We start from the raw sequence: 26,886 nt of genomic DNA, 5'->3' as shown, positions 1-26,886 counted from the left end.
GCTGACTGTCTGTGATTTTTGGAGCTTCAAAAATCGGATCACCGTCCACTTGCATTTTAAGGACCTACTGTGCTAAGATATTTTTCTAAATTTCTTCAAATGTGTTCTGGTGAAGAAAGAAAGTCATTCACACCAGGGATATCATGAGGGTGAGTAAATAATGAGAAAATTTGCATTTTTGGGTGAACTATCCCTTAAAACCAACAATCTTGGAAAATCACAGCAACATTGTTTAAGGTAACAGTGTGACCCATTATTTTTGATAATTGAAAATTAGTCTATGGATGACTATTAGCTTTGAAGCCATCTATATGCACGAATACTACTAAAAGTTGACTAAATGATTACTTTTGGCACATATATGTGCCAAATATGTCAGTTATTTTAAGTACAACTTTGGGTTTGCATTTGTAGTTAATGAAAAAAATAAACAGGCTGTGCACACACTCTCACTCACAGATTCGCAAACGGATGAGTTAAGGGCCGTTCACACCAAACGTCTTTTTGTGCTTCTGCTCTGTTTTCCATTGTTTTCCTATGTAAACACGTGCTGTCTTTGACCATTGCATTGCATCTGACTGTTTCTTCAGCATCTCGTGCAGGATTGCCACATTTTTGAGACACCAGTTTTCAAAAAGGAATGTCCAGACACCTGCATTCTGTTTCATTTGTTGCACTGTGTCTAGCTTTTTTAGCCCAGGTGTCACAAAGATTCAACATATGTTTACAATTGCAATACCGTTAAAATGCTTACATAAAATACAGCCTACTCCAGCAATTCTTGCTAGGAGAAGAAATTATAAAGAGAATGAACAATTTCATGTTCGGGTCTTGTTCGGGCTTAAAATCTGACGATACAGTTCGGGACGAGTCACACACTCTCGAGTATGGATCAGGTTTGGGTTTTATTTTAAGGCCTGTGCAGACCACTAAGAAAGTCACACTGGTGTGGAACAAAATGAGATTGAGTATATGATGACAAAGTTCTCATTTTTAGGTGAACTGTGTCCTTAAATAATGGCAATAATATGCAAGAGATGTTGTAAGATGACACTGGCAACAAAAGTCTCAAAGCAAGGCAAGCTTCACTTTCATAAAGTGAACTCATCCAGAATATGAGAGGCTTCCCACAACTTAGGTGCACCTGTCATTCCTGGCAAAGGAATAAAAGATGGAGCCAGCAGCGTGGCCACTTCCAGGTCAAAATCTAAGTTTGCATCTGTTGTAGATGCTGCGGTGGAGGGTAATGTTTGCTGGCCCTGATGAAGAGATGTAAGTTCTAAGGTAGTAAAGTTCTCAACATCAGTTAAGGATGAGTCCTTCATCATAGATGGTCCTGCTTTGACTAAGGTGGCTAGTGTTGTTGTTTTGGCTGGCTGGGAAGAAGTGGTTTTCAAGTACTTGGTGGTGTCATAGAACTCTTCAAGAAAGGAAGGAGAGTGTTTCTAACTAAGCCTGAGGATGTTGTGGTTTTGATGGTGCTTGGAAGAGAGGAGGTTGGTTTGCTTGAAAGTGGGGTGGACGTGGTCTTAGGAGATACTGTCATGGTCTTCTTGAATGATGGAGGGGAGGCTGTTTTGTTGAGGGAGAGAGAGGTGTTAGATGGTCAACCAGTGGTATGCAGCCCTGAGGGTGATGGATGTTGTCGTACAGATTTGGTGACAGGGGTTTGCATGTTTTTGCTGCTGTGGAAGAGTTGGATTTTTTGGTGCCCATTCAGATGTGGAGGAGATTTTAAGGGCAGCATGAGATGTCTGATTTGACGTGTTTGTAGAAGCTGCTATGGTACTAGTCGCAGTCTTGCTAGTTGTAGTTGTAGCTGTCACAGAAGAGCTATTAGTTGGTTCTGGTTCATCTGATTTGATCACAACCAAAGAAGTGACAGGTGTTACAAAATTGTACTTCAGGGACAGGTTGGTGGCTTTATCCACAAGAAGACACTGTGTGACTACATCAGTGGTGTTCAATTTAGCCAGCAACAACTCTTTGATGGTGAAATATGTCCAGAGACAATTCACAAAGCTAGGAATACCATCCAGCGCTTGTGCACAGCCCAGAGACAGTGCTGTATTATTTACCATTGTTTTGGAAATTGGAAGCTAATTCTCCACTTTTACCTTCTGCTTTGAATCATTTGCTGTCAGTCTGATCTTCAGATCCCATACACCCGGCTTAAGTTGTCCTGTGACTACCAATTCAGAACCCTGGAAGTAGTTGGGGAAGTGAGAGTGGGTGATTTCATAGGCCTGATCATCTAAATAGGCCGGATCATCATAGAAGCCTTTCAACTGGACAGCTGCATCATCATCCTCATATTACTGAGTGGCATAAAATATAATAAAACATTAATAAATGATGGAACCTAAACCATTCTATGTGTTTTAAAATAAGAAAACTGTTAAAGAAAACTGTGCTTTCAGGACAAGGCTATTTTCATAAATTTTTCATATTTCCATTGGAGCAAGTTATCTTACATGAAGTTCCAAATGTAAGTTCAGGAGGAGCTTGTTCATGTAGGCCTGCCAATCATGTCTCAAGTATAAGTGGCTGCTTCCTTCACACCAGTAATGGTTGTTCTGGCATCACTCCACCTCCCTATCTCCACCATTATATTTAATAACGCCTGTACCAATTATTAGTTTAAACTTGCCTTTATATTTCTTGCTTTAGTCTGATAGTTCAGTGGGGGAACTCAGAGCTCAAGCCCAGTCCTGTGCTGGAGCCCCTCTGTGATGGACAGCACACCATATCCATTAACCTTAATGTGCTCCAGGACTATATGAACCAGTGAACTCATGAAGGGTTTTATAGCTATTTTGTAATTTTATACAATTGATTAATTTCAAATTTTGTTGGACAAAATAATACCTTGATATTTTTTGTTCGTTACCTTTTACATTTTGCTGTGTCATTAATTGTTTAGCATTTCATAATTGTTTTACTGTTTAGATTTGCCAATAAATCCTAAATAGTTTGTTAAATGGAAAGTTCCTATTGTGATAACTTACCCCATATAGTGTGAAAACATGTTTGTGGGGCATGTTGTCACTAAAGATCAATGTGTTGTTTTGTTTTTGTTGTTTTTTTCCTGGGCAATAACAGTGGGAATGTTCAATAGCCTTTTTGTAGACAAGACTTTAAATGGATAGTTCAGTCAAAAATGATAATAAAGTAATCATTTACTCAACCTCATGTTGTTCCAAACCCATGTTACTTTTCTTTCTTCAGTGGAACACAAATAGAGATGTTAAGCAGAATGTTTGGGACTGAAAGTGAATAGTGTAAGAGTGTAGGGGCTGTCAGACCCATGGAAGAAAGAAAGTAATATGGGTTTGGAACGACTTCAGAGTGATATTTGGGTGAACTGTCCCTTTTTAAGTTATGTGTCTATGCAGAAACTGACTATCAAATATAAACCTACCCTGGTAAATATTCATTGGAATGAAAAGTGTGATAACTAGCCCTGGTCTCCCCTTAAGTGTCATGCTTTTTTGTATACTTTTAAGTTATTTGTGGAGGCAACTTTCCATCCGAGCTACACCACGATTTTCCAGGGCCAGCCTTCTCAACAGGGGGAAATCAGCATCGTCTCCAAGTGCCAGGCCAAACAATGAAGCCAAACCCAAACCTTGCTGTGCATCACTCAAAATCACATCTGGTTCTGTCACCCCAATAGTGGCTTCTCCATCGGTCAGGAAGATGATCATGGGAACTCGGTGAGATATGGGCGCATGAGCAATGGGTGAAGACAAATGTGAGGACAGATTTAGTAACTGGGCAGCAGACAGCGGAGCTGCACTGATGTTTGTCCCTGATGGGATGTAATGAGAATAAAGGGTAGTCAATGTCATTTTCAATCATGAAACGTCTTTATTTCAGATATCGATGGAACACTTCCAGCCTTCTGCGATTATCTTCCTGACAAATTCCTTGGCGTCCCGCACATTCCGCCGTTTGACCAGTACAGTGCAGCCTTTCTTCCATGCGTGGACCTTATCTGAGAAAGTGATGAAATTGAAGTAATCCCCCTGACGCAAGTCACTCAGTATGGTGGTCATGGCTGCCTTAGTCTAAAGTCAAACACAATGGAGAGAGATGCATCATTTGGTGCTGAAACCTTTGACAGTTCTTCTGTTATCATTTACTCACTCTCAGGAATACAGAAGACTTTTATCACATTCTTTCTTCCATAGAACACAAAAGAAGATGTTCACAGCATTTTGTCCAAGCTGCTCTTTTCCATACAATGAAAGTAATTGGTGTCTCAGGCTGTCAAACAAGATTGCCAAGGCTAGATTTTCAAAATGCTTCTGTTTTGGTGAACTATACCTTTAACTTATTCTCAAAAGCATTGAGGTGGAAATAGTTTTGAGGTGGTTGAGATGATACCTGCTTGATTTCCATGCCGATCATAGAGCCACTGATGTCAGTAACAAAGATGACATCTTTAGGAACAACAGGAATGCCTCAAGGAGCAAAGTAATGAACAAAGTAGCCATTATCCACCTGGAGAAATGAACTATTAACTACATTATAATGCTAGATGTCTGATGTCACCTATTCCAGTACCACCAATGAGAAGATTAGAGTGAAGACCTGGATGTCCCCCATCGGGTTTTTGAGGTTCATGTCATACTGAATGATGAAGTCTGCATTGAGATCTCAGGGAGAGATGTTCCTCTGTTGATGTATGGTGGGAGTGTAGTGCACATGCGCACAGTGAGGATTCTTCTTGACCTGAGTTGAAGGGGGAGGTTTTGCCTCTGCTAAAAGATAAGTGAAAAACAGCTGCCATGAAAACAGACAAAAGTCCATGAGGGTAAAAATATAAGTAAAAATATAAGATCAGTTGGGGTAATCTAGGATATTGGGTAATGTGGGACATCTAAACTATCATAAATGCATTCATCCATGTTAACATAGTCTCAAGCAGCCAGAGATTTAGAATAAAGTCTGGTCCATTTTGCTGCTTACTTTGTCCAAGAACCACCCACTCAGACAAGAAGCAACCATCTGACCAGCAATCAACCACAGTTTGTTATTTTTTTTATTTTTTATGTGCCATTTTTTATCTGAAATTGTAGATACGACAATTATAGTTCCCTATCTGTCACTCACTCGACGTTGTGTCGATGTAGTGACACTAGGGGTCAATCTTGGGAGCCCGAAACACTTCTGGTCTTTGAAAAAAGGCCAATGAGAATTGGCAAGTGGTATTTGCATACCACTCCCCTGAACATCCGGGTATAAAAGGAGCTGGTATGCAACCACTCATTCAGATTTTCTCTTCAGAGCCGAACGGTTGATGCTCACTGAGCTGAATTTTCATGGCTGTTCATTCACCTTTGCTGGATCTGACGGCGCATTTCAGCGGCTTCTCCCCATCTGCACTTGTGCACTGCAGAGAACGCCCCTGGGCGCTTCGGCAGAAATAAAAGAGTATATTAAAAAAAAAAGAGTATATTTCTCTAAAAGAGCAGCACACACGCAACGTCTTTTTAAAGATGCCTTTCCGTTGTGTGTTATTCCTGGTTGCGGTCGTTATCTCTCACCTTCTGACGGTCACGATCGCTGTCTTTCGTGTCTTACTTTGCCCAGCAGTTCTCGGCGGTGAAGCAGCAGACGGAAGCTATCCAACACATCCTGCCCCGGCGTGGCTCAAGATCCCGCACCCCGTCTGCTCGTCGCCAAGGGCGTCCTCCTGTGGTGACTGCACCGCTCCGCCACAGCCCGCCCCCGTGGCCCGGCCCCGGCGTGAAGCCCACCGCAGGAAGCAGACGCCACCCATCTCACGGCCGGCCGCCAAGAACCCGAGTGCTTCGATGTCCCTGAACTCAACATGGCCACGGCATGACGTGGCACCTCAGGCTCCGCCCCGCTGGGAGGCCCCACCCACCGGTACATCCGACACGATTGTCCCCTTGGTCCCCCTCGCCCGGAGCTTGGACGCGTGGCTTGCGCATTCCAACCCGTTGCGATGGCTGGTCCGGACCGTCCGACACGGCTATGCGATTCAGTTCGTCAGGTGTCCAGCCAGGTTCAGCAGCGTCCACTTCACCTCGGTGAAGGGCGAGAACGCTGCTACCTTGCACGCGGAAATTGCTACCCTCCTATGGAAGGGTGCGATAGAGACTGTCCCTCCGGCCAAGATGAAGAAAGGGTTTTACAGCCCCTACTTCATTGTACCAAAGAAAGGCGATGGGTTGTGGCCAATCTTGGACCTGCGAGTACTGAACCGGGCTTTACACAGGCTCCGGTTCAAGATGCTGACGCAAAAACGCATTCTAGCGAGCATCCGGCATCAAGATTGGTTCGCGGTGGTAGACCTGACGGACGCGTACATCCACGTCTCGATTCTACCTCAACACAGACCCTTCCTGCGGTTTGCATTCGAGGGTCGGGCGAATCAGTACAAGGTCCTCCCTTTTGGCCTGTCCTTGTCCCCTTGCATCTTCATGAAGGTCGCAGAGGCAGCCCTTGCCCCGTTAAGGGAAGTGGGCATTCGCATCCTCAACTATCTCGATGACTGGCTAATCCTAGCTCACTCTCAGGATGTGTTGTGTGCGCACAGGGACCTGGTGCTCTCACACCTCAGCCGACTAGGTCTTCGGGTCAACTGGGAAAAGAGCAAGCTCCTCTCGGTTCAGAGCAATCTCTTTTCTCGGCTTGGAGTTGGACTCAGTCTCGATGACGGCGCGCCTCACGAATGAGCGCGCACAGTCGGTGCTGGCCTGTTTGAAGGAGTTCAGACAAAAGACACTGTTTCAGAGGCTCCTGGGGCATATGGCATCCTCAGCGGTAGCCACTCTGCTTGGGTTGATGCATATGAGACCGCTTCAGCACTGGCTCCAGACTCGAGTCCCGAGATGGGCAAAGCACCGCGGGACACATCGCGTGGCTATCACGCCGGTCTGTCGCCGCCTCTTCAGCCCTTGGACCGACCTCATATTTCTACGGGCAGGCATTCTCCTAGAGCAGGTCTCCAGGCGTGTTGTGGTTATGACCGCCGTCTCCTCCTCTGGAGTCAGCAGCACCTCAAGTCGCTGCGGGCCACTCACATCCCAGGCGACCTCAACACTGCAGTGGACGTGCTGTCATGACAGGTTACCCTCAGGGGAGAGTGGAGACTCCACCCTCAGTTGGTCCAGCTGATTTGGAGTCGATTCGGGCAGGCACAGGTAGACCTGTTCGCTTCCTGAGAAGACTTAAGTGGCCTACCACCCGAGGTGGTAGACACGATCACTCAGGCTAGGGCTCCCTCTACGAGGCGCCTGTATGCCTTGAAGTGGCATCTGTTCACTAAGTGGTGTTCTTCCCGATGCGAAGACCCCCAGAGATGCGCAGTCGGGGTGGCTGTCCCCCTCCACCTTGAAGGTGTATGTAGCCGCTATAGCGGCACACCACGACACAGTAGACGGTAAGTCCTTAGGGAAGCACGACCTGATCATCAGGTTCCTGAGAGGCGCCAGGAGGTTGAATCCCTCCAGACCATGCCTCATTCCCTTATGGGACTTCTCTGTAGTTCTTCAGGGTCTACGGGGAGCCCCCTTTGAGCCCCTGCAGTCAGCTGAGCTTAAGGCACTCTCTTTAAAGACTGCCCTTCCTGACTGCGCTCACTTCCATCAAGAGGGTAGGAGACCTGCATGCGTTCTCTGTCAGCGAAACGTGCCTGGAGTTCGGTCTGGGCTACTCTCATGTGATCCTGAGACCCCGACTGGGCTATGTGCCCAAGGTTCCCACGACCCCATTCAGGGATCAGGTGGTGAACCTGCAAGCGCTGCCCCAGGAGGAGGCAGACCCAGCCCTGATGTTGCTGTGTCCGGTGTGCGCTTTACGCATCTGTTTGGATCGCACGCAAAGCTTTAGAGTCTCTGAGCAGCTGTTTGTCACAAACACACTTTTCAAACAAAACATTTCACAAAAGTAGTTTGTTAGGTTTCAAATGATAACACAATGCATTTATTGTTTAATGTTAAGACAAATGTATTTGGACACTTTCTGTTTGTCAAATGTTAGTGGACCTTGTCAATAGTTCATGTGATAAACTGCACACGTGGTTATTCTGCTAGGACACATGAGTGAACATGAAGGGAACTGACTTCATACATCCACTAAAAAATGTTGCTTAAAAGTCAATGCAAAATGGATCGTAAATGGATTGTTATGTTAGTTCTGAGAAAAACTATAGCATATTTTTTCCCCACTTTGTTTGGTATTTATCTAATGCAATGGAATTCATACATTATTAAGTGTCTTAAGAGTTCAGAAGCGTTAAAATACTTTTTGGGGCCATTGTACATGACATTTACATTGAAACTTGAAGCCTTCCTTTGTCGATAGATACATGTGTGCATTCTACATGCATATGAATGTGTGTAAATGTGTGAGTGTGTGTACCTTGGCCATGTGCCTTGGTAAACTCTGCTGAGTAAAAGGGAGGGTGAACAGGGCCAGTTCCCATCATTTTCTCTATTAGCTCTGACTTTTCTTGACAAAGCGTGCTATTCATCTGCCCTTAAAGTTCTTTATGTTTGACCTACGTCTGCTTTCAAATCCAGCCCCTGTGTGCTTTATTGGAAGCTGCTATGGGGCTTTGTTTGTGGGAATTTCTTTATATTCAGCCTTCATTTTAGGAAAAGAGGTTTGCAGAACTCTTCCTCCTATGAACATATCTTTTTTCTTCAGTAGATCTCTCATAGGAGTTATTTCTGAAGTCTTTTTCTGTCACTTTGTTGTATTACCTGCAACTACTTTTTAAACTTGTCATTAACCTGTTTTTAAATTTTGAACTGATAGGATACAATAGCTCAGAGTGAGAGCTATTTTGGTTAATTATTTCTGTAAATCAGATTTCAGTCTCTACAATGTTTTGCTCTTTTGATCACAAAGAATTTCTTTCCACGTGAATGAATCATTACTACAATTACAACCCTGCTGTGTTTATTCAAGGAAAACTACAGGCTTTATCCAAACGATAAAACTCTGTGGTATAACTTTGAACCTACATGGTAAAGTTTGTGATAAATGCACCTCAAATGCAGCATCCTTACTGATGAGGAGCTGATTCCACACTGTACTCTCCACTGTGGTTAAAGCATAGTGAGACACTACAGCACACCGCACGTGATAATCTGTCACCTTCGGCCAAGGGGCATAAAAACATAAACAGTACATTGCAGAGTGACAACCATCAATGATGCATTCCAGTACCAAGTCACTTACGGTAACACTGATAATAGAATTAAAAACACCCACATGCTTTGAGAGTTACAGTATATAAGTATAGTATATCTTCTCTGAAACATGCATATTAAAAAATGTGTATGATTATATGAAGCCACTTGTATGATTAGCACTCTACTGTTGAATTGACAGCTCCTTTGAATGTCCCAGCTCAGTATATAGTATATCTCAATCTCTGTTTACTTGAACCTGATTCAGACCACAATTCAGACCACATTGGTCTGGCTAGAGAAATGTTAGTTCAGTCTGAGAGACTGAACACTCTTTTATGCATATCACAGCTTAGGGATGCATGAAGCTATTTGTTTACTATAATAATGTGTTTAAAAAAGAAGTGACTTAAGCAGAGAAGAACATGTTTAGGTTAAGATCAATACATCTCTGAACAAAGAAAACTTATGTTCTCAAAATGTTAACAAAATGTTCATTAGATATTAATGTAATACATTAAGCATATAGTTTACCTCTATTTTGCTAGTGTTTGCACCCAGAATGGCAACAGTGATTATTTGCACTCACAATTTCACAGAAATTGATATCCTTTAACAAAGATTGGATCAGATTGTTCTGGTTGTATTACTGCTCTCATGCAAACATTCTCATGAGTTTAATTAGAATAAACATTCATAAGTCATCAAAAACTTGAAGCATCAAAAACATCAAAACATTCAAAGTGGGAAGACTAGAACTCTATTTTGTGCTTTATAGAATTTTAGAATAAAACAAAAGAACAAGAGTGGTGGTGTTGATCACAGTGGTTACAGTTTAATACAGTTTTAAAACTGTCATACTTACAGCAAGTTTTGCTGTTGTGTTCTGATGTCTCAATCTCTGACAAACACAAAATGACATCTAGTGAGGCCTACAGCTGTTTTCTTGATTTCTTTTGAACAGAGTGTTGGAGGCCCCACATATTCTTATACTGCATTTAATCAATGTATGGTCAGTGTTTACTACAAAGAATGAATTCCAGAGGCTTTATAAAAACAGGAGAAAAGCTGTGTTCTTATGTATTAATTTGTGCCACTCACCCATAAGTATTCATATAAAGTTAGTAAACTTGATTAACTACTAAATTTTAAACCACAAAATTGCCTTTGAGGACCAAGGGGTAAGTGCAGAAAGCATTTAAAAATCTTAGTTCATCTAAGGTGCCAGTGTATGTAACCAGTTGCCAGTGGTTTGGTCTTGATGTCATATTGAAATAGACTGAATCAAAGTCATTCATGAAAGGGAAATGGAACTAAATGTCAGTACTCTACACAGAGGGCCACTGGAGGGTTTCAAATGTAGGCTATGTATAATTCATTGCTGTGTCAATACATTACCACATCTCCTGGAAATTTCTGTAAATACAAACAGAAAGCTAAAAATGAGAAAGAAGATGTGTGTGCATGTCTTCTATGACTTTCCAGTATAGGCCTACACTTTGTAACTGATGCCTAGCCTTATTTACCACATTTTGTGAGATAGATTAACGATCACTTGATAAATAAACATGACAGGTAGCATGTTGTTAAATTCAAGCAGATGCTCAAGATGTTGTCACAGTACTCTCAAAGGTAACCCCTTCATGATACTTTTCTTTCTATTTACCCTCATTCCAACCTAATTTAAAAATTCAAACGGAATGCAATTTGACCATTTGCACAGGATTCCTGTTGGAATTCCTGGAAGGAAGTTGTTTTGAAAGGAATATTCCAGAGTTCACTACAAGTTAAGCTCAGTCGATAGCATTTGTGGCATAATGTTGATTACCACAAAAAGTAATTTCAACTCGTCCCTCCTTTTCTCCAAAAAGTTACAGTTACAGTGAGGCATTACATTATGGAAGTGAATGGGGCCAATTTCAGAGTTTAAAGGCAGAAATATGAAACTTCTAATTTTATAAAAGCACTTAAATCTTATGTATTATTTGAGCCGTAAAGTTGTTTGAATCATTGTTTTTTGGGATTACAGGGTTTACATGGTTACTTACGTCATTATAATTTTACACAAAAAGGTTAGTAAGTGATTTAACACAATACATTTATCGTTTATGTCTTGTGGCTATACTTTTAAAACGGTGAGTATTTTCACTTTTATGGATCAGCCACATTCACTTCTATTGTAACTGCCTTGCTGTGACCCAGATTTTATTTTATTTATTTTTAAGAAAAGGTGGGACAAGTCGAAATTAAATTTTGTAGTAATTAGCATTATGCCACAATTGTTGTAGATTGGGCTTAACTTGCATTAATCCTTGAACATTCCTTTATGTCTACTAGCAAGGCATTATTCCAATTTAATATAGAAATATGCACTTAATTACGTAATATGGCGCACAGTGTTTCTGTAGTGCGAAACGTTCTGTAGCGCTAGTTTTTCAGTGCAAAATGTCACTGAACAAACATAGCCTAAACATAACACCAAGGACTCCACTGTTACAGTGCAAGAATATTAATAATGCTGTTGCCTAGAAAACGTATCTGAAGAGGGACTCTTTGCACGTCCAGTTGCGCACATCCAAAAAAGAGCAATAATCAGAAGGATCAAAACAACTGCATGGATACTCAAATCCATTTTACAGTTGCTGCCACAAAACATCACATTCAGTTTGTATAAGACTCAGAAAGCAAAGTCCACTGATTTGCTCCTAAAGACGTGTGCGTAAATTCTTCCACGGGCTTCACATTTTACGGCAAAAAGTTGTTTCTAAAATGGGTAGCATTCCCCCCTTCCTTCCAATGAGATGTTTAAAATGACACTGAAGCCAAGATAAAGCCATGAGAGAGATAGATGCAGTTAGACTGAAGAAACAACTTGGTTATAATAAACACATAAAAACAAGACCTTCAGCAAAGCGCAGGTATCTTTTTTGGTTGCTCAAGTTATACAAGGTTTTTCACTTTTCACGTGTACACAGTGTTCTGGAAATTTCACGAAGTCTCGAGACAGTTTTGGGGGCACGAAAGACTACAAAATATTAATCCATGAATGCCTAAACTTCTGCGGGATTTTTTATTTATTCATTTATTTATCGCAATGTAGCCATGCAGTGGCTTTTCAGTGATTTGATTATACATCATTTTAACTGCATTTAAGTCACCTTATTGAATGTACTTGGAAATGTTTATTTTAGGAATCTCAGTTAGGCTGGAGAAAGTTATGACTCACATGGAAAGGCTGGCAAATAATTAATTATGAAGGAAATGCCTTGAGATAGAGCACTAAGCTCAACTCTTGTGTGATATTGTGATTTCTGCACTGTATGTCTAATATATATTTATTTGTATGGTTGCTGTCCATTTTACTGGTGACTGAATGGGCTTCTTGACACTGTCCTTAATGCCTATAAGGGTATTATTCTACAACTCTGTGTTTCATTTTAAAATGCCTTGATGGATGAAAATGTTATTCACATTCATAAAGTGATGATCTTGGAGGTTACACTCTGTCACATTTTTAAAATAAAAAAGGGAAATATTAACACCCTTTCATTTTCATTTTGCATATCCATTTTAACTTGACATCATGTTAACAATTAAAAAAAGTTTAGCAGCAAAACACTAAAAAACAAGACACTAAGAACAACTCTCAAATCATGATGAAAGAACACTCTTAATATTCCTCTTATTGAAGTACATGATTAATGTTCATCTAATAATTTATATACTGTAAGTTGTTTAAAGGCATATTCCGAGTTCAATACAAGTTAAGCTCAATTGACCGCATTTGTGGCATAATGTTGATTTTCACAAAAATTTGACTCACTTTTTCTTAAAAAAAAAAAGAAGAAAAAAAAAAGAAGAAAAAAATCGAGGTTACAGTGAGGTACTTACAATGGAAGTGAATGGGGCCAATTTTTGGAGGGTTTAAAGGCAGAAATGTGAAGCTTATAATTTTATAGAAGGACTTACATAAATTTAACTTGTGTTTTATTTGAGCTGTAAATGTTGCTTAAAATCATTTTAGCAGCACTACGTTTCGTCATCATGGCAAAGAAGTTTATACACATATAACTTTATTAAGCGATTTTAGCAACACTAAAACAATTTAATTGACTATATTATATACCCATTCACTTCCACAGATGCTTGTTTTGTTAAAAAAAAGAGGGACAAGCTGAAATGAATTTTTGCGGTAATCAACATTATGCATTACTACACATTCTGTCGATTGAGCTTAACTTGTATTGAACCCAAAATATTCTTTCAGTTAGGCAAAAATGTCAAATATGGGCAGTTGTTTCTTCACTGTGACCACTTAACTAAATTATCTTCTTTCATTCAGATTAGAGATGTTCAGGAACTGTCCGGAGTGCTTCCTCTGGCTTTCTTGTGATATTCACATTCTAGAATGCATATAAGAAACCAGTTTTACACTCTTTAATGTTTAAAAATCATCATTCCAGAAGATTGTTTCATTCCAAAATGTTCCATGACTTACTGCAGGCTTGTCTCTGTGAGTGTTCACCGCTTTAATATTTAAATAGAAGGACTCCACTTTACATCCTGCAAAATGAACAGAAAGTAAAATAACGCATCACAGTATTTTCTGTTCCAAGGATGTGAACAAACCATAGCTATGCCGACTCACCATAAGCCAATGGAGTGAGTTTAAGAACAGTATGTAGAGGACACTTTAAATATGGAAGATCATCTGTGAAGAGGGAAAAGAAACATCATTTAAAAATGTATGATAGTCAGAAACAGACTACAGCAGCGGCTGGCTGCTTTTGTTTTAGACCTGCACTTTTGTCCAGGAAGTAGGCCAGTAGACAACGCATGACTGCCTGGTGACAGATGACCAGCACATTCTCCTGCCTCTCAAGCTCCATTATGACCCGCTCCAGACGGTGCACTAAGTCTTCATAAGACTGCAGAATACAGAAAAAAGGTAATTACTTCCTGTATATCTTCTAATATACTCATATTATCTGTTGTTACACTGCAAAGGCACAACAGAATTTGCATCTGAAGCAGCATATGTACACTGTAAAAAGTGGTAACCTTTCTACTTCATTGAACCAAAACAATACTTTTGTTGGTATAACCTAATTTGTCAGGTAAATGAAGTCAGATTAAATATATATATATATATATATATATATATATATATATATATATATATATATATATATATATATATTTAAAAAGTTACTGCATGAAGCACATTTTTTAGTTTACCCCACATTTTTTTTACAGTGTAACCTACCTTTTATTGGCTATATTTAATGTTTTAAATATTAAATTAAATATATGGAAACATGAAAGGATGAATGAAAATATGAAAATAAATATATATGTAAAAATTGTGAATTATAAATTCTAAAATACATACTCTCATATGGTATTGCATCTTTACACCAAATATGGAGGCAGTACAGGCCATCCTCACAGCAGCCTTAACTCGGTTTAGTAAAGATACCTTTAGAGAGTGAGTGTACTGTTTTAGGACTCACCTCTCCCTTTGGATATCGGTAGCGGTATTTGTCCTGGTCTCTTAACGCAAACTCCTCTGGTTTATTTGCCTGAATCTCTTCGTATGTCATCTCCTCACATACACCCTTAAAGTGTCAAGAAAGCAACTCTGATACATTTGCATTTCGTGGGCATAAAACTTAAATACAGTGTATGAGTAGCTTACAGCATCAATTTCATTTAAGGCTTTCCACTGCTCATAAGGGACACCCAGTGCCTCTGCTGTCTGTATGGTCCTATTCATGTGGCTGGTCCACACCTTCAGATCCTTCATGGCTTGACCCCTGATGAACTCTGAGAGGGCCTTAGCGTACTGAAAGACAAGGCACAATCAATAAGTCTAATATTGTCACTTGGTCAAAATTGAATTATGTCCGAAAAGAGGTCTCTTGAAGGGATAGCAATAATTCTCTCATCATTTACTCATGATTATGAGAAAAGCTCTGTGCAGGAAGTGTAATCGAGCTTCAAATCAAAATTGTGCCAAAAAAAAAAACAAAACTATATATAGTAAAAAAAGGAGTTACATTTTGGTCCATTTCTCACCCAAAACCAATCGTATGACTTCAGAAGACATGGAAAAAACCACTCGAGTCGTATGGATTACCTTTATGCAATCAAAATAAGATTGCGATATGAACATGTCCAATTTCTAAATCACAGCAAGCTGCAATTTTAGTTTTTTACTCAGAATTTTGTGATGTTTAATTTGCCATTCTGAATGGTACACATCTTGTGCACACTGATGAGACCTTGCCAATCAGAATGTAGTGCACAAAAAAAGGTACCAGCAAGAGAACAGAACAGAAATCAGGAAGGTGAACAAAGAAAACAAAAAGGCACAAATAAATAACCAACGCTATCATCTGACTATGCAAAACAAATGTTTTTCCCTCCTGAAATGTGATGTTAAACAATGAAATGCATTTTTAAATGTAAAATGTTTAAATAAGGAAATTTAAATTTTGAACCCCATTGACTACTTGCATTGTATGGAGAAACACACATAATTTATCCTTCAAAACATCTTAGTTTGTGTTCTGCATAAGAAAGAAAGTAATATGAGCTTCAGACAGCATAAAGGTGACTAAATTATGAGATAATTATCCTTTTTGGGTGAACTATTCCTTTAAACCATGATCTGTCCTGGCTGTGACTGACAGGTTTGGCTCAACTATGCTCAGATTCAGATAAAACAGAGTGTGAAAATTGCAGCAACGGCCAAATCCACACTATAACCAAGTAACTTTGACGTAGGGCAGTGCACATGTATCCAAGAAGGAAGGTTTAAATCACATATATACACTGACATGTATGGTAGAATTAGTACTGAAGATTTAGTCATTTTTACCACAAAATAACTGAAACAAACACACTTTGATACTTGAGCTGTAGATTAATCCAGATTGGTGAAGATGATATGTAACCTGCTCCATCATTTGAGTCACTTTTACCCACATTTACATTTAGAAATATAGAAGATGCTTTTATCCAAAGTGACTTACAAATGAGGAACATAATCAATTTGTCATTCAAAAGTCAACAATATCTTCTGTATCGCAGAGCCAAGTTCCCAAAGTGGCTTTCCTTTTCATTTCTTTTTTTTTCTTTTTTTATAAATAGTCAGTACTTTTAGTGTGAATGGATTAACTGCTCACAAAACAGATGTATTTTCAGATGGTTCTTGAATGTTGAGATGGTGCCAGCAGATAGTGTGGAGGTTGGGAGCCCATTCCACCACAGAGGAACAGAGAAAGTCCATGATTGTGAAATAGATTTTGTGCCTTTGTGCCGCTCATTCACTGACAGTAGAGAGCGAGTTGAGACATAGACCTGGAGGAATGAATTGAAGAGGGTGCTGTTCCATTGGCTGTCCTGAAGGCCAGAGTCAAAGCCTTGAATTTGATGAGGGCAGATACTAGTAGCCAGTGGAGTGAAATCAAGAGTGGGGTGACACGAGCCCTCTATGGCTGATTGAAGACCAGATGCGCTGCAGTGTTCTGGACCATCTGCAGTGACTAGCTGGGAGGCCGGCCAACAGCACATTACAGTAGTCCAGTCTTGAAATAACCAGAGCTTGGATCAGGAGTTGTGTAGCATTTTCAGACAGAAAATGTCTGATTTTCCTGATGTTGCAAAGCGCGAACCTGCAAGACTGAGTGGTTGATGAGATGTTGACTGTGAAGTTAAGCTGGTTATCCACCACCACTCCCAAGTTCCATGCTATCCTGGTTGCCGTTAGCGTAGTTGAACCAAGATGAATAGAGAGGTTGTAGTCAACAGACAGGTTGGCTGGGATTATAAAGAGTTCTGTCTGACAAAAGGTTGAGCTGAAGGTGACGTTCCTTCATCCAGGCCGAGATCTCCCAGAAACACATTTTCTATATCATTAGAAAGTCTCAGCTTTCTATCGATTACGTTTCTTCCCCAAATCGTTGTTGTGATATAATCATTTAAATGCTGGCTGAGATGTTCCTTTTAACTTGTACAATTTATACATAAAACCTCAAAATGTGTTTCTGGTTCATGGAGCAGGTCACCTTTGTTTAGTATATTTTTTTATTTTTATTTCACCTTCTGTCCCTGTGAAGAGAGGCCTGAGTCTCCCCCGATTCTTCCCATCAGGTTGAGCTCACTTTCCCCATGGCGGCTCAGATAGATGGATCGTAGAGTGACATGGATGTTCATGAGATGATACACTATACGACTCTGAATGTGATCCTGAACCTGGTTCACAAGGTACCTAGACCCCACATTAAAGATTTTAATGAAGGAGAGGTGTCTACAAAACAGACAAAAAGGCAGACTAATATATATATATATATATATATATATATATATATATATATATATATATATATATATATATACACTATATTGCCAAAAGTATTCACTCACCTATCCAAATAATTGAATTCAGGTGTTCCAATCACTTCTATGGCCACAGGTGTATAAAATGAAGCACCTAGGCATGCAGACTGCTTCTACAAACATTTGTGAAAGAATGGGCCGCTCTCAGGAGCTAAGTGAATTCCAGCGTGGTACTGTGATAGGATGCCACCTGTGCAACAAGTCCAGTCGTGAAATTTCCTCGCTACTAAATATTCCACAGTCAACTGTCAGTGGTATTATAACAAAGTGGAAGTGATTGGGAATGACAGCAACTCAGCCACAAAGTTGTAGGCCACGTAAAATGACAGAGCGGGGTCAGCGGATGCTGAGGCGCATAGTGCGCAGAGGTCAGCAACTTTCTGCAGAGTCAATCGCTACAGACCTCCAAAGTTCATGTGGCCTTCAGATTAGCTCAAGAACAGTGCGTAGAGAGCTTCATGGAATGGGTTTCCATAGCCGAGCAGCTGCATCCAAGCCATACATCACCAAGTGCAATGCAAAGCGTCAGATGCAGTGGTGTAAAGCACGCCGCCACTGGACTCTAGAGCAGTGGAGACGCGTTCTCTGGAGTGACGAATCACGCTTCTCCAACTGGCAATCTTATGGACGAGTCTGGGTTTGGCGGTTGCCAGGAGAACGGTACTTGTCTGACTGCATTGTGCCAACTGTGAAGTTTGGTGGAGGGGGGATTATGGTGTGGGGTTGTTTTTCAGGAGCTGGGCTTGGCCCCTTAGTTCCAGTGAAAGGAACTCTGAATGCTTCAGCATACCAAGAGATTTTGGACAATTCCATGCTCCCAACTTTGTGGGAACAGTTTGGGGATGGCCCCTTCCTGTTCCAACATGACTGCGCACCAGTGCACAAAGCAAGGTCCATAAAGACATGGATGGGCGAGTTTGGTGTGGAAGAACTTGACTGGCCTGCACAGAGTCCTGACCTCAACCCGACAGAGCACCTTTGGGATGAATTAGAGCGAAGACTGCGAGCCAGACCTTCTCGTCCAACATCAGTGTCTGACCTCACAAATGCGCTTCTGGAAGAATGGTCAATAATTCCCATAAACACACTCCTAAACCTTGTGGAAAGCCTTCCCAGAAGAGTTGAAGCTGTTATAGCTGCAAAGGGTGGGCCAACGTCATATTAAACCCTATGGATTAAGAATGGGATGTCACTTAAATTCATATGCGTCTAAAGGCAGATGAGCGAATACTTTTGGCAATATAGTGTATATATTAGTTAAGAAATATCTATTTTTTTAAATGTACTTGTCCTTTTCCTCGTCCAGAGGGACATAGGATATTTTGTAACATTCAATCCGCTTCAGGAAGTCCACCAGTGCTTCCTCTTTGTCATAGTTTTCATAATCTGGGCTGTTCAACTTTACTTGCTGTCAAAATCAATTCAAGAAACAATTGTCATCTCACCCTAAAGTGTTTTGCTCATAAAACTTGATTGGACACTTTTAGTACTTTAATCTTACCATGATATTTGCTTCAATAATTTCTGGGTCATCACAAATCGACTCAATGAAAAACACCTGGCCATGAAAAATGTGTTATGCCTTGTTAACTTTAAAAGTTAAAAGTCATTACATTTTTAAAAGAATGTGAAAGCCTTCAGCTCAGTGTGAAAAATAGCAAAACTCTGCACCTGCCTTGTAGCCCTTCTCCTTTGCAAAACTGATGATGACCCCTCTTCTCTCCCTAGTGGTATTGGTAGCATCAAAGACCTGTGAAGAGTATTTGTTAAAGATTGATTTGCCTCTAATAATCAGTTGATTCCTCAATAAAAGCAGTTAGAATCCCAAACTAAGCAGGTATTAATGCTAATTCAAACTGCACTGGATATAAATTTAGAGGTCATCCAACTATAGCCTGGATAGACAGGTATCCATTATTCTCTTGACTCACTACTACTTGTCCTTGCTCCTTAGTGAAGTAATTGGCAATGTCCTTAAGAGCATTTGAGGCACAGGCTCTGAAGACATAATGGACATACAAAGATGTGAAAGAGAGACAATTTCATGCGTCATAAATATGTCACAAAATGACACATGACATTATCCAAATGACATTATCAATGTTTTCATTTGGAATTTTTTCAACACTTTAAAGTTGTCTTACCTGAGAATTTTCATGGCCTCTTCACTGTCTGGATGGAAAAATGCATAATTCTTGTATGTCTGCACTGCTTCCCTTGATAATGACCCAAATTAACGACTAGACATACAACAGTACAATAAAAATGAGCCTGTTAGCAAATAATTTCAATAGTAAAAATAAAAAATAAAAATTATATATATATATATATATATATATATATATATATATATATATATATATATATATATATACACACACACACACAAGCATTCCTAATTCTTAAAAGAGTGCAACTCTTTTTTTAAATACATTTTCACACTTAGAGTCAGTGCCATGCAAGTACTGTACAAAAGCAAAAATTAAAAAACAGAACCTGAATATGCAAAATGCTTATTAATAGGAGCTTATCATTCACTTTAAATTGGACACACTCACCTTGGGTTGGGACCCCAATCCAATTGAGGTACCGGGTTAACTTTTTGAAGATGTAGGTCTTTCCTCTTGCTGGCAGTCCTACCATCACAATCATTGTTGGACAGTTTGTAAACTGAGGTCGTGAGGCTGTGGACCAGTAGATAACATTGATATATATGTTTGAGTAAGCTTTTATTATTACAGGTTTGGAGATGTTCAATATGCATTATTTACAGGGTGTCAATGTAAATTTTTTAAGATCCCTCCTGAAAAGAGACAGCATGGTTCCAATGCAAATTCTCATACTGGTCCACACTGGTTTACGTTGGTTAATGCTGGTTTAGTGCAGGTCAAGCTAGTGGAACAAAGGAATTCTGCTTGTAAAGCTGGTGGGGACACAAGCTCACCAGCATCCAATGCTGGGAACCAGCATCCAAAACAAAACATGTGATGATGACCAGCAAATTTTTTGTTTTTTTGTTTTTTGTTTTGTTTTTTGTTTTTGTTTTTTGGAAAGAAAGAGGTACAGCAAGAAAATCTTGGCTCATTGCAACATCAACGTTCACTGACAAATTGTAATCTCCTTATTCTCTACTGATCTGTGCCTAGACACAGCAGACCTTTTCAAATAGTTTAGATGACAAAGAGAGACTGGAGGTGTGAGAACATCTGATAGAACATTTCACAGCAACCACAGAATCACATGAAGCTAAATCCAGCACTTAATATTCCTTTTCATTCTGTTGGCACAACGGAGGGAACATTACTGTCAAGAACAAAATAAGTGAAGTGAAGGTTCAGTGTAGATGAAGGAAGCAGACAGGGTTGAAGTCCAGCATGGCAGGTTGATCATCTACAAGACATTAGCAATCTCTGTATGCACTGACAAATTTTAGAGGAGAAATAAAGCAAAGGGATACCGCAACAGAGGGAAAAACAAGAAGAAATAAAGGGAAGGAAAGACAGGTGAATTAATATTCCCCTTCACTCATAGCCTCTCCTCTGGCCTAGGGAGTTGTTCATCCATGGCACCCATATCTTAAGCAGGGGCGTCTGTGTTAGCTCCTTCTGCTCGGAAGACATGTCGTTGGGGCCTGTACTGCTGAGCTTGTGTTTAAGAAATGAGAACACATGGAGGAGTTCCCATCAACCTTGTTCCTGCTCAGATCACCTGACTGATGAGTGAGAGGCAGGATGAGTTGGTAGGAAAGATGGGGTTGGCATGGTAGAGAGACTTAGTTGAGGACAGACACAGAATCCTGGCAGCCAACAGAAGATTTACTTAATTAACCCACTAAGGATTCTTAACCTGTCAGTTTATGGTACACAAATTCCTAAATCAAACATTTTAACATGTGAGATAATGTTCAGACAATTGCACAGATGGTCATGAATATATTTAGTTACTGTTACAAGAAGTGTTTTAATTAGACCTTAATTAGTGTCTTAATGAATCTTTATAAAAGTGTGTACAGTCCTCTTATGAAATACAATAAATAAAAAACTCTTAATCAATTGACTCACTTTACCAGTCTTCTTTATTCTTCTGTGAAGATCTTTTTATTCTTTCTTAACCTTTACACTGTCATATACATCACAGTAAAGCAACAAGTGATAAAATCTATCTCTAATCTATCTATCTGTCTGTCTGTCTGTCTGTCTGTCACAGTAGTGTTGCAGAGATGAAGGACCCAAATGCAGAGATGGAACTAAAAGGCTTTATTAAACAAATAGAAAAAAATACAAACAAAAACTCTCCCAAAAAAGTAAACTCATAACCAAACTACTAAAATACTAGAACCAACCGAAAACTTCTATGGTCAAACCAACAGATTGGGTGCATGACAAACAAACTCTCCAACAAACAAAAAAAATGAGCAGGGAACAGGAGACAGAGGAGCTTCCTGGGGAGGGGAGGGTGGGGAAAAGACAAGACATGGAGCATGACTGTCCGGATCCTGACACCAGAACCAAAACCGAACTAGACAAAAGAGTCGACGGATCCAGACAGTGGTTGACCGATATTTCGCAGAGGCCGATAAATCGGCCGGTATTTGAACTTTTTTTAATTGTCGCATCGGCCGTGGATGCTGCGGAGAATAGCGTGAAGCCTCCACATGCGCTACGTCTCCACGGTAACACGCTCAACAAGCCACATGATAAGATGCACGGATCGATGGTCTCAGATGCAGAGGCAACTGAGATTTGTCCTCCACCACCCGGATTGAGATGAGTCACTACGCAGGATACACAGGACTTAGAGTGCATTGGGAATTCGGCATTCCAAATTGGGGAGAAAAGGGAGAAAAAATATCAATAAAACTAATATCATATACCGTCTGCAAATATGCGCATATCTCGTTTAAACAGATGTAATAAACCAACCTCACACAACTTGAGCAGATCCAGCATCCTGTGGAGTGCTCATAAATCTTCCTCAGAAGCACGTATTCTAACAGTCTCTCCTCAACAGTTCTCTGTAACTTTTCTAATGATAAAAAGCAAATATCAATAAAACTTCTATTATATACCGTCTGCAAATATGCAAGTATCTCGTTTAAAAAGATGTCATTAACGAACCTCACAAAAATCCAATGTTTTCTTCCCATCGAGCGCTCATCTAATATCTTCCTCTGAAGCATGTATTCTAACAGCCAGAATCAGAAACTTCAGGATCAGGATCAAAAGTTCCTCTGATTCACAGATCCAGGCCGTTTAAACTGGCAGGAGATGGAGTGCGTGAGTGCAACTTCAAGGCTGCGTCCGAAAGAAGGAAAATGCTGCCTCCGGAGGCTGTATACAGCGGTACAATGATAATAAGGTGCTTTTCAAACTGTTCGGAGACCAGTTTCCTTAAGGGTTTCATTCATTCAAAACAGATGTCAGTTAAGCCATTAACTGATTAGGCAGAAGTCAGCTGCCTATGTTTTCGGATGTAGCCCACGTAAAAGCACTTCACATGTGCTATAAGTAAATGTCTTATTCACTGTGCACTGTATGTACAATTGGCTTGATTCAATATTTAAAAGTAATTAAAATTAAAAAAGCAATTGCAAAAAAAAGTAAAAGCAATTGCTTATGTGGACATGCCATCCATGGTTGCTGGACTTCTGTGTGTACTGTTATTTCCTTATTCCTAATATATTAACAATTTCTTTATGTGCAAATAAATTACAAAAAATTGAGGACTAAACTGCTAAGAAACTGCTATCTACCATTTAAAATACAATTTAATTTTTTCGTTTTGTGTGAAATTGAGTAAATATAGTGTTAAATAAGAGTTTATTATTATTATTATTATTAGCAATTTCATGTTTGTTATTTACTATATTAAATTGTGTGGTATATCACCATTAATCGGCCATTAAAAAACCCATGTCGGTCAACCACTAATCCAGACACCATGCTCCAAACATGAAACACAAAACCGACCGAAAAGCACACGGCAAGGAAACCACAACCCGAAGCCGTGCGCTCACACAGAGACAGAAAACAAGGACAGGAAGAGCACATGGTCAGGAGCATGCCCCTGAGCCATGCACTCAACACAGAACAGAACAAGAGTGTCAGGATCCTGTCACCATAATAAACATGACTGACCAAGTGACAGGATCCTAACACTGTCTGTCTTAGTTCTTTAATCAATCTAATGTAAATCTTTTTTGTCCAAACCAGCCACAACAAATTATGTTTTGACAAGCGGCACAAAATATAGACAATTTTTGTAAATCACTGTGGCATCACGCTGGGTAGCTCCGCCCAGTCTAAACATCATTGGTCCAACACCCCACTCCACGTAACTGTAGGCCTACATTAAAGTTGCAGTGAAGTGCCTTGATGTGCACAGTTCTATTTGGTGTTTTGACCTATTTCCTACTGAAACAGGAAGTGGGGGTGGGATGCTCAAAAGTCTCGCCACTTTTTTTTAAATGAGGTTAGGTTTTAATTTACATTGCAGCAGTGGCTCCCACAGCCGTACACCCGTACGCACTGTGCTTACATTCAGTAGTGCCTGCAAAGTTTTTTTTAAATTTCACATAACATAAAGTATTACAATCACACTGATTGATATACACCAAGAACAAAAAGCACCCCTGTAAAGGTACATAGCGATTCATGGTACGCCACTTAACGACCTATAAGTCATTGCGTGGTCACGTAATGTCACGTAAGTTTTCCCGTGGCAAATCGGTTGCCAACGTCATATGTGATCTTGAGCTTGGTCAACGTAACCATGCCTGTATCTACCGCAACTGTGGTGCGCTCATTCAGCTGTTTACGTCTCCTGTAGGGTTATCTCAGGAATAAAATGACTGACAAAAGACTGAGTGGACTTGCCCTGATGAACATCCATCACGATATTCCGGTGGATGCAGAGGCTGTTTTGAAAGAGTTTGACGTCACAGGCAGTTGCAGAATGAGCTTCAAATGGTTAAGACTATAATTTATTTTCATAAAGGGAGGCTATATTTTGAGAACTAGGGGTGGAATGACCAAAATAGATGATTGTGAAGCACAAGTTTTGTTTTGTTTTGTTTTGTAACCCATGTTACTGTAAACATGTTGAATATATGTTGAATTGTTCACAATAAGACCATGCATTACGAAAATAAATGGGGTCAATTTTGATTTCATGCCGACTTTAACCCAGGGGTTTAAGGCCCAGGTATACTTCACTTTGTGTGTGCACAGCTTTGAAAGTATTCCTCACATGGATGCGTTTGACACATGCGCAGTACAATTGCTTAGTTATATGCTACCGGACGTTAGAGGGCAGCACTGAGTTGTGTCATTTACAGGACATATGCTCTGAAGGATAAAGAAGAAGAAAAACTGAGGATCTGCCATTAGAGGAAGCAACAACAACAACAACAACAACAAAAAAAGAGAAGGATATGTTCTTCAACTACTGCTTGACAGTACAGCACAACTGTGCATATTGCTACCTAGTGGACTCTTCTATCTCAACAGTCAACTTTGCGCATGTGCATTTGTCAAAATCTGGCTGCACGCGGACACCGTGCGCGGACAAACGTGGACACTCCTGATGATGAAAATTACGTCACATGGACTGTGCTGGGACCCTCGCGGAACACAGTCAGGCGAAGTATACTTTGGGTTTTAGGCGCAAGATTTTGACTCATTCCGCTGATTTGAGTCTTTTGAATCCATTCATCAGTTCAAAAGATTCATTCAAATTCATTCACTAACCATTCAGTAATCATTTCAATAGATAACCTCTTTATGCCAGTAGATGGTGACAAATGTGTGCAAAGTGTACGTGTAATTAGTGACTGATTGAATCAGCGATTAAAGCGATTCGTTAAAAACACTGAGTCATTCAGGGATGAGACAATGGACGTCACGTGAACGAGAAAGATTTTGAGAAAATGATGGAAGTATGATTAACTTATGATTAAGTACTTTAAATCCAGATTTACTTGCATTTAGCTAAATAACGAACCATGTCCCCAGTATATTGTTTGTTCCAAGGTGTTGCAAACAACTTTTTTAAACCTGTGAAACTAATACACTTATAAACCAACACCTGACATTCACAGATAAGCCGGTTTCTGCAAAAAAAAGGTCTCTGTTGACAAACAAAAAAACTAACAAGTACTGCTCATGTTTATTTACAGTAGAGGACCATTTACCATTTTCCAGTTTACTACTGCAGCTCTGGTATAAGTACAGATTTGCAGAAAACAGGCTCAAATCTCACACTGAATATGGTAACCGAAGGTCTGTATTTTATTTTTATGTTTCGTATGCATGTGCAAAACTTTAGTTATATTAAATACGTTTAGGGATACCCATTTGTTTTTTGTTTTTTTGTTGTTTTTTTTTGACAAAAAATAATGTTATACAGCTTTAAACATTTTATTTTCAAATCACATAAAGATCTGTTATCCAATTCATGACCAAAATTCCATCCGAGGCATAGAGCATGAAAAGGCAGCTCACAGTGGGCAGGATGTGGTCATTAACAAGATTAGCAAAGCTGCAGACAGACTTAACATACCAGGTTCATGCTTGATTGTTCATGTGCCTGATCTCAGATTGTTCCCGGATCACCAGGTGTCATTGAAATCATGCTAAATTGGCCTCACTAAATATATTACCTATTGTACATACTATTTGATGAATACATACTTTAAAAAAAAAAGAAACTCTTTATTGCTGACATTGTTAAGATGCAGTAACATCATATGTGGTGCAGCATGTCATTGCTTGCAAAAAACAGATGCATGAATGCTTTCATATGTGGCTGCACATAACGTCATGGTTACTTTTGTAACCTCCGTTCCCTGATGGAGGGAACGAGACGTTGTGTAGATGTAGTGACACTAGGGGTCACTCTTGGACGCCCCAAACACCTCTGCTTTTTTGAAAAAAGGCCAATGAGAATTGGCGAGTGGAATTTGCATGCCACTCCCCCGGACATATGGGTATAAAAGGAGCTGGTTTGCAACCACTCATTCAGGTTTTGTGCTGAGGAGCTGAGACCAGGTCCCAGCCATTTCAGCGGTTAGTTCAGTGTTGTGGCAAGAGGGACACAATGTCTCGTTCCCTTCATCAGGGAACGGAGGTTATGAAAGTAACCATGACATTCCCTATCTGTCACTCACTCGACGTTGTGTCGATGAAGTGACACTAGGGGTCCCAATACAAAATGCCACAACTATCTGAACTGTGTTACGTGAACTGGCAGTGTGTGACGGGCAGACTGCTGTGTGCCTCGTAGCCAGTGCACCAGGTGCATCCAGTGTAAC

The 26,886-nt window shown here is 40.1% G+C and overlaps 2 pseudogenes; both read right to left on the bottom strand.

Moving 5' to 3' along the window:
• Positions 1 to 1,091: 1,091 nt before the first annotated feature.
• LOC127418509 (inter-alpha-trypsin inhibitor heavy chain H6-like) lies at positions 1,092 to 8,464 on the bottom strand (annotated as a pseudogene).
• Positions 8,465 to 13,466: 5,002 nt separating this feature from the next.
• On the bottom strand, positions 13,467 to 21,214 carry LOC127419132 (6-phosphofructo-2-kinase/fructose-2,6-bisphosphatase-like; annotated as a pseudogene).
• Between the last annotated feature and the right edge of the window lie 5,672 nt (positions 21,215 to 26,886).

The sequence above is a fragment of the Myxocyprinus asiaticus genome, chromosome 28 (assembly GCF_019703515.2).
Source record: "Myxocyprinus asiaticus isolate MX2 ecotype Aquarium Trade chromosome 28, UBuf_Myxa_2, whole genome shotgun sequence".
NCBI lineage: Eukaryota > Metazoa > Chordata > Actinopteri > Cypriniformes > Catostomidae > Myxocyprinus > Myxocyprinus asiaticus.
This window is presented reverse-complemented; position numbering and strand designations above follow the sequence as displayed.